Below are 14,740 nucleotides of genomic sequence, written 5' to 3'. Positions count from 1 at the left end.
TCCGCAACAATACATATATCGGTTTAGCCCTATCAATGGTGAAGAATCACTTAAAAAATTATTTGATCCGGATCTTCACCAAAATTGAACCAATTCTTCCTTGTCACACACCCAACCTGCCCACCAAGTTTCGTCTGGATCCGTCCACAACTTTTTGAGATATCCTCCACACAAACAAACAAACAAACAGAAAGGAGTGAAAACATCACCACCTTCACCTTCGGTGATAGAGGTAAAAGATAGAAGTGTATCTTCTGTGTGGAGAATTAAAAACATGAATCGATTTTTCAAGTTAAAATTGGAAATGTGTGTGGAGGATACGTGTGAATCCATTTGAACACAACTGTGCATAAAAAGGAGGGCAGAAAACAAACTGGTTGTTTTGTTTCAAACCACTTTGTTAACCTCCGCCATCTTCGAAGATGGATGGAGGTTACTGTTTTCACCCCTTTCTGTTTGTTTGTTTGTGAACAGTATTACGGAAAAACTCCTCGACGGATTTCGACGAAACTTGGTGGGGGGGTTAGGTATGGTCCAAGGATCATGCCATTAGAATTTGGGACTTGGTCCCCCTCCCCAAATTTTTTTTTTGCATTTCTACATGTTTTAAGTGATTTCCAACCCCCCCCCAATTTTTTTTACCCCCCCCAAAAAAGTTTTTTTTTTGCATTTCTACATGTTTTAAGTGATTTCCAACCCCCCCCCCCAAAAAATTGTTACCCCCCCAAAAAAGTTGTTAGAGAATTTTTTTTTTTGCATTTCTTCATGTTTTAAGTGATTTCCAACCCCCAAACCAAATTGTTACCCCCCCCAAAAAAAGAAAAAATATTTTTTGCATTTATACATGTTTTAAGTGATTTCCAACCCCCCCCAATTTTTTTAACCCCCCCCCAAAAAAGTTTTTTTGCATTTCTACATGTTTTAAGTGATTTCCAACCCCCCAAAAGAATTGTTACCCCCCAAAAAAATTTAGAGAATTTTTTTTGCATTTCTACATGTTTTAAGTGATTTCCAACCCCCAAACAAAATTGTTACCCCCCCCAAAAAAAAAGAAAAATTTTTTTTGCATTTCTACATGTTTTAAGTGATTTCCAACCCCCCCCCAAAAAAAATTGAGAAAAAAATATTTTTGCACTTTTACATGTTTTAAGTGATTTCCAACCCCCCTTCCAAAAAAATTGTTGGAGAATTTTTTTTGTTTTCTACATGTTTTAAGTGATTTCCAACCCCCCAAACAAAATTGTTATCCCCCCAAGAAAAAGAGAAAAAATTTTTTTTTTGCATTTCTACATGTTTTAAGTGATTTCCAACCCCCCAAAATGTTACCCCCTCCAAAAAAATTGTTAGAGAAATTTTTTTTTTTTGCATTTCTAAATATTTTGTGATTTCTAAACCCCCCCCCCAAAAAATTTAGAAAAAAATATTTTTTTGCACTTTTACATGTTTTAAGTGATTTCCAACCCCCCCCAAAAAATTACCTCCCCCCCCAAAAAAGGGAATTTTTTTTTGCATCTACATGTTTTAAGTGATTTTCACCCCCCCCCCCAAAAAAAAGTTAGAGAAAAAAAATTTTTGCAACTTCTTTTTCAACAAAATTTCGATTTTTTTTTTTTTTTGCATTTTTACATGTTTTAAGTGATTTCCAACCCCCTCCCCCCAAAAAAAAATGTTGGAGAAAAGAACTATAACTCTCAGCACTGTTGACATCATATTTAATGAATAAGATACAAGGTTGACTTGAGTGACCCAGCAGTATTGGCGGCGGAGGTTTTGCACTCTCCCGAGTGCTCCCCTTCTAGTTTTGCAGATGCAGTCGAGGGCAATAAGTTTGGAAAACATGAACTCCAGCTCATCAATTTCTTCATGCCTGAGGATATGGATGAACATCCCCAGTTGACCTACACCTGGCCTTAAAAAATATTACATACCAAATCTAGCCTCGTGGAAGAGATGGAGCACACACAGATCAGGATGTATCAAAATGTTTAAAATATATATTGTTACGAATTCGCGCCCGCCGGCGTGCTGACGGCCACGTAACTCGAATCGCGGCACGTCGCCCACCGGACAGACAATCCAGTCGTGACCCTCTCGGACTAACGCCGGGAACCAGTCACGGGTGGACCTTTCGGTCTCACTGCGATCGAGCCAATCGGCCCCCGCGTGGGATAGGGTTGCTCGCCAAATTCGACCTACCTAAGTACCCACACGGAGGGTAGACCGGGCGATCGCACCTCGCCGCAGGTCGACTTCGGACACGGGCCACTTAAGCGACCCGTTCCGTACTATCGGGATAACCGAGCGGTGTTATCGTCAGCCTCGACGGTTCGATTAATTATCGGGCGTATTCAGCCCACTACCAACCCTTTACGTGAAGCAAGATGAGGATTCAATGAGAGAAATGACGAAGCGAAGCGGGAAACAGTTCAACATAAAGCACATTTATTCGCGATGAACGGAAAGCACACATATACAATTCCACCAAAAGCACATAGAAGGAAAAGAAACAATGCAATTTTACACAAAAAGCAAATGTAAAAGCGAAGACACAAATGTAAAAGCGAAGACACAATACCGACTACCGAGCACACGGCAACACTTATACAATTCTACTTCACAGACGGCGCCGACAACACATACCCAAAACCAAGAAAAAGAACACCCTCAAGGATGAGGCGGGCCTGAGGCCGAGACCGGGTCGGGCCTACCCGTCTGGTGATGAGACGCGGAGCGGCGATGGTGCCTCAACTCCGCGGGCCTCGCGAACAGTGTCTGGTAGGGGGTGGGAAAAGGGGCCCCCTTGGTCGCACTATCTCAGCGCGGGGGGAAACAGGAGGGGGTTGCTGATGCTCGGGGAAAGGAGGATTTTTACTCTGTCTCGAGTCCCGCGACGAGCGTCTCCACCTCGACCAGGTCGCGCCGTCGGCCTCCCTGGTGTGCAGCTCCCGGCACCGACGCGAGCACCCCCTCGTCTGCCTTCTCCGCCGCCGCCTCTCCACAGCTCCGTCCTCTTCGCTCCGACTCCAACTCCCAACTCTTCCTCCTGCGAACTTCCCAACTGCCCTCAACTCCAACGCACACGACGACGACGACGACCAACAACCACTTTTCTGACGGACGCAGCCGCTTATATAAGCCCCGTGGCTTCGCCTTTGACCCCCTGCCTTCGACCTTTCACCTCGCTCCCCATTGGCCCGAGAAAAAGTGGGCGTGAATGCTTTTTGATCCATGAATTTGCATATAGCGACAGCCCTCCAACGCCCTGGAGGCGGGGCCAAATCGCCCCTCGCTCACCGATTGGATGGCACAAAAGTGGGCGTGTGTCGTTTTTGATCCGTTTTTGGAGCGGAAAATCCGTGGTTTTGTACACGCTGTTCGGCGCGCGCCCTGCACGAGTCCAATACCGGTACCCACAAGCGGCTCAAGAACGGTGGCGATGCGACGGTTGCGAGGTGTGACGGGAAAGGTCGTGGCTGTTGTGGTGAAGCGGCGTTGTGGTGGGTGGTTGATGTTGTGACGACTGTTGAGACGCGGTTGGCGGTGGTAACAATGGCGGTTGGTCCAAAATAAAGATAGCAAAAGAAAAACGGCTGTCCTGAAGAGTCGCAGCACGCATAAATGACATGTATTCCCACTAGACAACGGGTTTGGGCCTAACTACACATATACTTACGGAGATATCTCACCTAAGGGACCTGAATGGTGGTTTGCGAATTTGGTAACCACAACAATATTAAAAAAAAACAGGAGATGGGGAATGGGACACTCCAACAGGAGGGTTGGGGGACAAAATTAGAGGGAGACTTGGAGAAATATGGGAAGTGGTGAAGAATGAGAGGCAAGGGGAGGAGACAAAGTTGGGGTTCATGGGGAGGGATAATGAAAGATCCCTCCGAACCCGAGGAAATAGAAAGATGGAGTGCACCGTCTGCTTGAAGCCTGAGGTTGAACAGTCTCCAGAAGCCAATTCCATACACAAGACTTGAAGGGGCAACTCGGAAGGGTGTGTACCTCTGCCCAGATCCGGATCCTCATGAAAATCAAATCAATTTGTCCTTGTCAGTTGTCACACACCCAACCTGTCCACATACAGTGCAGCATATTCCATGGACACACCCTAAACATTTCATTGCCATGACAACGTTGATATTTGGTGCCACGAACAGGGGCGGGGGGGAAGGCGGGTAATTACCTTCAGGCCCAGACCGAACACGGGCCCATAATTATTCCTTAAATTTTCGTTTCATTAAGGGAGTACCTATAGTTATAAATAATTATATTGCCATTTTTAGGATTATGCTATTGCCACCCTCCCTCATAAAATATACTACTGTGGGAACAATTTACATCATTTTCATCGCCGTCATGACGTCATGACGTAAATGCAAACCCTGTCCAGGTGTCATGAGTTACGAAACGAATCCGCATATAGGAATAACTGAATAGCACCCCAATTTCCCACGGGACGTGTTTTATGACGACGAAAACAAGAAAACCTCCATATAGGTTGTTATTTTAGAAAATATGGTATTTCCGTGTTCATGTGGAAGAGTTTCACCCATGAGCGAAAAGATCTCTGGTGATCTGAGGACGACGGCGCTTCCAAGTTCCTAACCAATGACAGTGGAATATAGTGTGACGTCAGAGGAATCGGTTCGCCAGTCGAAATGCAGAACATACTGTACACTGCACTGTACAGTCTGTATTTATCGAAATATATAAAAATTTATCGTACTCTGTTCCATGTCGGTGTAATTAAGGCCAGTAGCTCTCTATCAAGTGACTGGAAACCAACTATTCCACAAGTGACGGAAACAATTTGTGAGACATCTCAAGGTGGTGACGCTATTGATGATATAAAACAACAATGCATTCGTGGAAAAGAAAGAGGGTGAAAGAGAGAGAGTCAGAGAGAGAGAGAGAGACTGAGAGAGAGAGAGAGAGTGTGTGAGAGACAGAGAGAGAGAGAGAGTGTGAGAGAGAGTGTGTGAGAGACAGAGAGAGAGACAGAGACAGAGACAGAGAGAGAGAGAGAGAGAGAGAGAGAGAGAGAGAGAGAGAGAGAGAGAGAGAGAGAGAGAGAGAGAGAGAGAGAGAGAGAGAGAGAGAGAGAGAGAGAGAGAGAGAGAGAGAGAGAGAGAGAGAGAGAGAGAGAGAGAGAGAGAGAGAGACAGAGACAGAGACAGAGACAGAGACAGAGACAGAGAGAGAGAGAGAGAGAGAGAGAGAGAGAGAGAGAGAGAGAGAGAGAGAGAGAGAGAGAGAGAGAGAGAGAGAGAGAGAGAGAGAGAGAGAGAGAGAGAGAGAGAGAAATATATATATATCATGAGCACAAGGCCATGAACTCTCACAGATCATTGAGAACAGCCTCAAATTCCAATATGCAAACTTTGGCGCCGGCCAAGTCTCTGAAATTTCAACCCAGACAGAAGTAGAAAACTCTGAGAGAGGAGGCCATCAGGAATATCCGAAAATATTTCCATACTGATGGACAGGGTGACAAATTTCCAACAAATATCTTCAGTTTCAAAATGGCGAACGGTGAAACTGGCAGTCATCGATGGGGCTTGTTTTGATCCGAACGAAACAAGCATTGTATTGTTTGCCATGCAGACTATTCTCTCACACTATCTCACATCCTTCAACTTCAGCACTCGCATCACCCGCAGGTTGGAATAGGACTGCAAGATGGAAAAAAAAAACAACTGTGGGACAAGCTCCCTGAGCATGAACAGAGCTTTGCATGCTAATCAGTGTTCTATTGCTTGGCATGAGCTTGAAAGACGCCTAAAAACACACTGGAGTTGATGACCTCATCGAACGGAATACATTGCTGGAGGCTGAAAAGTGGAAGAAGTTCCAAACAAGGATCATCAATGTCGTGCTCTTCCTTGGTGAGAGGGGATTGCCTTTCCATGGATCATCACAAAGAATTGGAGATGATCACAATGGGAAATTTCTTGGTGCACTGGAGCATTTAGCACATTATGATTCCCTTCTACAAGACCATGTCACAAAGGTCCAAGCGTCGCAGTAGAGAGGAGAGCGAATGGCAGGCCCACTACCTTTCTGCTGAATCACAAAAGGAGTTTATCGACCTCTGTGCTGAACATGCTCATCGTTTAATACTGGATGAACGGGAAAACGTTCAGTATTTTCCTGTTCTGGTTGATGCAACACCAGATGCCAGTCATACAAAACAAACAACATTCATCCTCAGATATCTCAGTCAAGACCAAAGTAGATTTACTGTTCAAGAACGTTTCTTCACCTTTGTTGATTGTTGTGAGAAGACAGGAGCACGTGATTCTCTTCCATGATTCTCAAAACACTGGAGGAGAATAATATTCCTTGAAGTGATTGTCCTGAAGCAGCAACATTCTTTGGAACTGCTCAGACAATCTACAACATACTCAGCGGTGGAGCATACTGCAAAACAAAGTCGGGTCCTCTCTGCATGGATTACCTGGTGCAAGGTGGACAGATCATGTTGATAGTGTTCGACCATTTGCAGCTCACCTCCCTGGAATACGAGAGGCCTTGGAACGGCTCCTCACGCTGAATCTCACTCCGAAAACAAGGATTGATGTTAATGGTGCCATCAAGTATGTATCTTCATTCATCTGCATCACCATGTCTGCAGTTTGGCTGAGAATTCTCGGAGAAATAGACAACAGAAACCGAGTCATTCAATCCAGAAAAACCACGATTGATGTTGAGGTTTCAAACCTCAACAGTCTCATCGGTGACCTCAAGAAATTTCGAAACAAGTGTCCTGATATTCTGACTCTTCTCCTTTCGTGTGCATCCTGTCGCTGCCGGTTGCATCATTGCTGGGGCCTGGGAGTGCAGGATTAGATAATATTACATGCTCAGGTTTCATCTTAAATGTGTTGTTACGGATTTCAGAATCCGGTCTGATGAATGCATCCGCACGTCCAGGTCCTCAGACAGTTATTTCCCGAAATGCATGTTCAGATTAGCCCCATCCCCGTGTCTAATGGGATTTTAAATGTGATGCGTTGAGGAGGGTAAAGAATAGATCCCCCCTCCATTATGGGAAGCTTTTTTTCTTTACGACAGACACGTTTATACACATTTCTTTCGCGAGCTCTGACGTCCGCCCTTATTTTTCCTCAGCAATGTTCTTTCGTGAGCTATGACGCCACATTTTTTTTGGAGTGCACAGGTCGTCATGGTAACCGTGTGCAAGTGGGGCGGGGTGAGCTTGTGGCGGACTGCGTTTGTCGAGACGGCCCGCAGATATAAAACGAATTGGAGGTCCGTTCTGAGGAAAGAAAGCCAGGGAGGGAGAAGAGAAGAGAAGCGAGCAAGAAGCGGGTGTAAGTGCGCAAAAGAGGAGAAGAAAGCGAGCATGTGGGTGTCTGATCAGCGCCGACGGCGAGTGAGGCACGGGTCGGTCACCAACAAGTGAGGGGCGGGTCAGTCACCGACGGACCGTGTGGGTCACTGGACGTCACCAGTTTCGTGAAGTGTGAGAAGCTGCCAGTGTCGCAGCACCAGGGTCTAAACCCGCGACAGATGATCCTGGTGCCCTCCAGACGTCAACTGGCGTTCAAGGCTGTTCGCGAGAGGGTGCACGGCAAGGCCGGGTGCTGGCGACGGACGTGACACGCACGCACACATTTCAGGATGTTTTCACTTCACGGACGACCACTTTCTGGTGAGCGAGACGATTCTTCTCTCCCCCCCCCCCAATGATCTGCTGGGTACCCTTGTCTGTGTTTAGCTGTAAGTCAACCCCCGATAAGCATCTGCTCTTTGTCTCTTTCTTGGCATTTTGATTGATTTTGCTGTGAAATTTATTCTTTATTTACCTCAGAAAATAAAAAGTTCTTTCTATTGATTGATTTTATTATTGATAAATCATTTGTCGACTTCGATCCTGTCCGTGTTTGTCCTTTCCTTCCATTGGTCTAACATTGACCGAACGAGATGGACTGGGAGGTAATTACCACAGATTTGACCAAAAATTGTCGGCACGCACCAGCGGTTAAAACCCTCGGCCGCCCTAATTAACATCTAATCAGATAATATTGGTGCTTTGCCGAGAGCGCACTCCTCGCTCAGGTAACCACGTGACCTCTAGTTAAACGGCATAATTAGACGGTGGACACTGGAACTCGTGCTTGACTGGGTGGCGTACGTGGTTTTAAAAGAACCCACCGTCCCACAACGTTAATTATGAGCGGTGGCCCCAGGTCCGGCTCTTCCGAGGAGAACCGGGGATTAATCCCCCCTGAGTGACAAGCTGGTGTCTCGGTATCCGTGGCCGCAACAACTGGTGTCGGGAGTGGGAGATTTTTCGAACCCCCTTGATCAATAAATTGGTGCCAGGTCGTGGACCTGCAGTGCGCTTCACGCACCTCGAAATTCAGAGCGGTTAGACAAAATTTTAGTTAAATTTATTTGGACCGACAATGGCGGACCAACACGGGCAGGTCCCGTTGTGCCATGTAGATGATGTAAATATGGATACGGAATTGACCCTGGACCCGCGACGCGATTAAAAAGGGAGAAGAGTGAAGCGATGGGCAGAGAAATGGCGGCGGTACGAGAGGAGGTAAGGGAGTGTCGGATCGGTGTCCGGAAAGAGATGAGGGAGATCGAGGCCAGACTGATGGGAGAGATTGGGAAGATAACGAAGGAGGTAGAAGGACTAACGATAGGACAGAATGAGTTGAAGGAACAAATGAAGAAGAACACAGGGGCGATAAAGGAATTAAGGGCCGCCAAGAAGGAAACAACAAGAGAGATGACGGCAATTAAAAACGAATGTAAAATGGCACACGAGAAACTGACGAAGAGAGTAGAGGAGGTGACACAGACGATGGGAACAAAGGAACGGGAAATGGAAACACAAAAATAGAAACAACGAAGGTGACGTTCGAGGGGAAAATACAAGAGGTGCATCGGAAATTAACGATGGTTAAAGAGGAGGTGGATGAGGTAAGGAAGGAGAGAACTGAAATCAAAGCAAAACAGGTGGTAGAGTAAAGCAGGAGATTATTGAATGCATGAACATGTTATATTTACAGCGTGACAGAGTGTTCCAAGGACGGGAGGAGGTGAGTATAACGAAGGTGAGTCACGGTGAGACCGGGCACGCACATGATGCGATTGGGTGTGTGTCGAGCTTGGGGGGAATGAAGGACCCGAGGTTTCTTGGAGTGCTCAATGTGCGAAGTGTGAATGTAACTGAGAGTGTGCCGAGAGCGAGTGAATCGGAATGTGCGAGAATGGAGTGTGATGGTGAGCGAGAAAAAGGACAGGCATCGACTCAGATTGGAGTAGTGGGTAGTTGAACAGAGGGGAGACATGAGTCCCCCGTGTATGGTACACCGTGTGGACCCGGAGGCTTCGCACCAGTGTCGGTCCCATATGGACCTGCGTATTGGATTCGAACCCTGGGAGGCCGCGCGGACCGCGGTGTTATGTATCGACTAACAGATAACCTAGTCAGCCTGGTGTTGGCTTAGTGGTTTGGGTGGCGGCTTGGGATCCTACGGTCCTGAGTTCAAGCCCCGTTGGCCGCTGAATTAAAATACATCAGGAGGTTGACTCAACCTGTCATCCTTCCGAGGTCGGCAAAATGAGCACCAGTGTACTGGTAAAGGCCCGGTCACACCTTGACGTTTTAGCCAACGTATGCCGATTTTTTTATTTTTTTTTCTAAAACGCTGGCACACGTTGAATACGTTATGGGTAAGTTTTGATAACATTGAGAGCACGCTGGCATACGTCGTAGTACGTTGGCTTTAAACGTTGTACTTTTCGGTTGTCCTCAAATTTTTTCATGCTTGAAATTTCACGACGTATGCCGGCGTATGACTCGCACGTTCCGCTACGCTAGCCACAAGTTGTAGGCACGGTCTGCGATCGTTGACAGACGTCAACACATGCTACTTGTAAGTTAATCATAAGTTGAGACACGCCGAGGTAATGTTTAGAGTACCCGAAACTTATTTCCTACCTATGATTAACGTGTTGTTGGCACGTTACGCGATCGTTGCCACACGTCGACAGACGTTACTTTTAAGTTACTCATAGGCTGAAAGACGTCGGTATAATGGATCATCCTTGCGTCAGCGTCCACGGCCACGGCCAGGACACTTATTTGCAGCATTCTTCAAACTTTTCTTCGGCATGACGAGGATGTTCACACTTCGATGTCTAGCTTGGCTATGATTCCAATTGTCCATCGGCAGCATCTATTTAAAATAGTCGAGTTTGAGCGTTTTAACACGTTCAGAAGAAACGTTTCAAATTTCCAAACCCCAGCGTCAAAAAAAAAACAAAAAAAAAAACAAAGGCGAGTGACAGCAATTTAAATCGTTTATTGTAAACAATGAAACTAGCTGAGTGGTACCGTTTAAAAGTCGTTGAGTGTAAAAAAAATCCAATTGTTGAGCGCAAGCGTCTACTTTCAATAGTGGAGATGCAGCCATTTAAATCGTTGAGTGGCAGCCTATGAACCTACCCGTGGACACGCGAACGCAAGGACGATCCATCATAACCCACACCCTCCCCCTCACACCCACCTACTACTGCCAACATGAACAAACTACTACTAATACTAATACTGATACTAATAGTAATACTGATACTGATACTGCTGACATGGACATCGACTCAAAAAGGACTCGAAAACACTGTTGGGTTCCCCTTTTATGAACACCATTTTTATATACCAATTCCCAAAACCGCTGGGAACACGTCTTTATATGGCAGTTGTAAGTTAGAAACACGTTCATTTATTTTTTTTGTCGACCGGAAGACGTCATTGGAATACGTCTACATACGTCGATGTGTGTTGGGACTATGTAAAGAATTGGTTCAAAGCACGTCAAACATAAGTTAGAAATAAGTTTCGCGTAAAAAAGACATTACCGCGACGTGTTTCGACTTATGAGTAGCTTATAAGTAGCCTTTGTGGACGTGTGTAAGCGTCCACATATCGTGTGTAAAACTTATCCCCATCGCATGCGAACGTGTGTCATACGCCGAGTACGTCGTAAAATTTTGAACATGTTCAAAATTTCTTGACGTACTCTACTTACTACGACTTATGATAGCGTATTTAGCGTTCTACTCGCGCATACCAAACTTACCCATACCGTATTCGACGTGCCCCAACGTTTTAGACACACTTTTTGTTACGTCGGCATACGCTGGCAAGATCGCCAAGGTGTGACCGCGATTTTGACCCTTCCATTTCTACGGCAGTTATGATTTGAATCGTTGTGCGTCAGCCTTTTAATAGGCTACGCCACGACATCGTCGGCGATGCGTGCAACGCGCTATGCCTGAGTTAGACTATCGTTGGGCATCGGTTGTGTAGGCCGACAACAGGTTCAGCATTCGTTGGTATAAGTTATCTATAACACAACGAAATGTTCTGTGTAGTTACCAATGCGTTATACATAAGACCAAGTCGCTATGAATACGTCCGAATCTTTAAAAAAAAAACATCAAAAGTTCAACGTAAGCCAGCGTTTTACATAAATTTTAACACGTTGCCATCGCTGGCTAAAACGTCAAGGTGTGACCGGGCCTTAAGGGGGACACTGCATCAGCGGCAGAGCCGCGTCCCAACCAATGATGCAACCAGCAGCCACAGGCTGCGAGAGAGAGAGAGAGAGAGAGAGAGAGAGAGAGAGAGAGAGAGAGAGAGAGAGAGAGAGAGAGAGAGAGAGAGAGAGAGAGAGAGAGAGAGAGAGAGAGAGAGACACAGAGAGAGAGACAGAGAGAGAGACACAGAGAGAGAGACACAGAGAGAGAGACACAGAGAGAGACACACAGAGAGAGACACACAGAGAGAGACACACAGAGACACACAGAGAGACACACAGAGACACACAGAGAGACACAGAGAGACACAGAGAGACACAGAGAGACACAGAGAGACACAGAGAGAGAGAGAGAGATATATATATAACAGATATATATAACAGATAACCTGGCACCACCAGGCTGTTGTAAGGGAATTCGTTTCCAATAGAGTGTGGAATATTTCAGGAGTTTGCCAGGTATGTCCATTGACAGCATAATGGTGTGGGGACCCATGGAAATTCCATGTAAAATGTGACCAAGTTTTCAATCCCCAACCCTCACAGACCCAAACCCTCCTCGCAAAACCCGTCATCAACCTTATGAACCAACCTCTCTGTCCTCCTCCTTTCCCCCTCGCAAAAGCAAAAGCACATTCTTACATTCATTACACATTCTTATATCAGACAGATACATAGACAGACAGACAATTATAAAAAATTGCATTTCACCGTCTTAACACGAGGGCATTCTGACACACACACACACACACACACACACACACACACACACACACACACACACACACACACACACACACACACACACACACACACACACACACACACACACACACACACACACACACACACACACACACACACACACACACACACACACACACACACACACACACACACACCCGAGGAACATTAGCCAGAAAGAAAGAGCAGATGAGGACAAACGGCCTCACAATACCTGGCACGGTTGGCCAACCAACGCAACCCAGTGAGTTTTGGGAGAGGTAGGGGGGGATAAATACTGGTGTCTCAGGTGTGGGAGAGGGAGGGGTGGTGGTGTGCAATATGGCGGTGGGGGGGGGGTGTGGGGTCGTGCCAGAGGAAAATGGGATTGCGAGTCAATAATGGATGCTCTTTGGTGCGTCCAAATGGGATGAGATAGAGGGGTGGAAAGAGATCGAGGAGAGAAGATGCGTGAGGAAAAATTCCTTATCCTAGTCCTGCATAGGTCTGCTCGTGTATCGTGTACCTCCGTGCGACAGTCTGTTTGAGCTTTCCTACCTCTAGAGGTGGTGCGTTATCTCCGGCTTCGTCACTTTGCCGGGGCGCGTGGCAATCAATGTGTGCTCCGCACTGGTCCTCCGGAATCAGTACTTCTCAGTCGCACACCAACCATGAGTGAAGAGCCAGCGAAGGGCAGAGGCAACGAGGAGCAGCTAACACAGAGCCGAGACGAGAAGAGAAGAAGTTTGCGAAAAAGAGAGGCGAAAGAGAGAGTGAACGGCTCCGCGATCTGCCTTTTGTGAGCCCCAGGCAACGGGTGGGTTGACGACCCAAAGCAACGCGCTGTGACCCGAATACCACTCTCTTTTGGGCCACAACAGCCCTACCCATGCCCTGCCAGGCTCCTGGGGCCAGAAGCGGTCTCATTCGCACATCCAGTGCAACACGGCCCTGATTATTACAGTTAAATTTCTGACGAGAATTCCAAGCATTGGGGCTGCTTCACATGTGGGGAACAAAACGAGATAAGCTGCACCATAAGAACAGGCCTAGCCAAAGAACGAACTTCGACAAGGATGAACTTCTGTCTGAACAAGCAGGATGGTGCTACGAGGCAAAGGGTGGACGGGTACCAGAGGTTCCCTGGACATGATGGCCAAACACACTGACTTACACGATCTTTTACCTCTATCGTTACTTCTAATTCATTTAAGTGAGATGCACAAAAGAGTTTCAACGATTGTCCCTTGACTTGTTAGGGCAGGGTAACTGATTTGCACCCTCAGTTTCCTCTCGTGCACCCATTGCATCCACCTGCACCTCTCCTGACACACTGCACCACACTATCCTCTTTCTCTCCTTCCTCCCCATTCACGTTGGGACTCACGTGGGCACATCAGCTCATGTGCGGGTGAGGAAAGGCTTGACAATATTCTGCGACTTCTTCGTCTTCCTCCTCTTCTTGTCTAATTTCCTGCTTGAATGAGGTAGACCTGTATTGTGTTTGAGTAATGAGGCCAAATGTATAAGGGGTTCTTTATGTAATGTGAAATTTAGGCGTGGGGACCCTATCAGATTTAGTCACTTCAGACGACGTCTGTGGTTGCTTCCCAACCTGACGTGCCGCGGAGTTATCTGCAGCTCACCGGCTTCAGGATCACAGGTCGGGAAGCTGGTCTGAGAGTGGTCACTCGTGACCTGCCGGCAAGACCGTAACAATGTGCTCAGTTGTTGGTTTGTACATCTCCTGGAAGTCAAAAAAATAAAATAATACAAACTATTCCGCTAATTCTATCAATGTATAATTACCTTTCAATAGATTTACTTTACCAAGAAACCTTAGCAGTCTTAATGATCTGTGATTATTACACTGTTGGAGGAAGATCATAGCAAAAAAAATTAAAAAAAACAACTTGAATTCATTTACCAACGAGTTCACTTACCAACAAATTCATTCACAAATGGAACCTCGGACTCATTACGAATGCTTCCACTTTATTTTTGTGTACATGTGAGGTGTACAGAAGAATGCTCTGACAATGCCTTGTGTTAGTGGAAATACAAAGTTTCACAGGGGGTGTATAATTTCCGAGTGGCTGGTTCACTTACCTGTGGAACTGCTTGAGGCGGGGGGAGGGGTGGGGGAGTGGAAGACTTGAATAAGAAAGAGGAGCCATGGGGTTGGGAGAGAGGAGGTGTGAAAACTATAAAAGCAAAATCGGGGTGGAGGACAAGGAGTTGGGGTTGGAGGGTGGGGGAGAAAAGGGACAGAGATGAGGACTTGGGGCTTGGAGCGGGATTTGAGGACTTGAAGAAGAAAGGAAGAGCCGTGGGGTTGGGAGAGAGGGGGTGGCTGAGAATTTGAAGAGGGAAGTGGAATACAGAGAGTTGGGGGGGGGGGGGGGGGGGGTGGGGTGGCAGAAAAG

This window comes from Eptatretus burgeri, chromosome 11, assembly GCF_056783735.1.
Source record: "Eptatretus burgeri isolate ZD-2024b chromosome 11, Ebu_testis_v1, whole genome shotgun sequence".
Taxonomy (NCBI): Eukaryota; Metazoa; Chordata; class Myxini; order Myxiniformes; family Myxinidae; genus Eptatretus; species Eptatretus burgeri.
Note: the sequence above shows the minus strand (reverse complement) of the source record.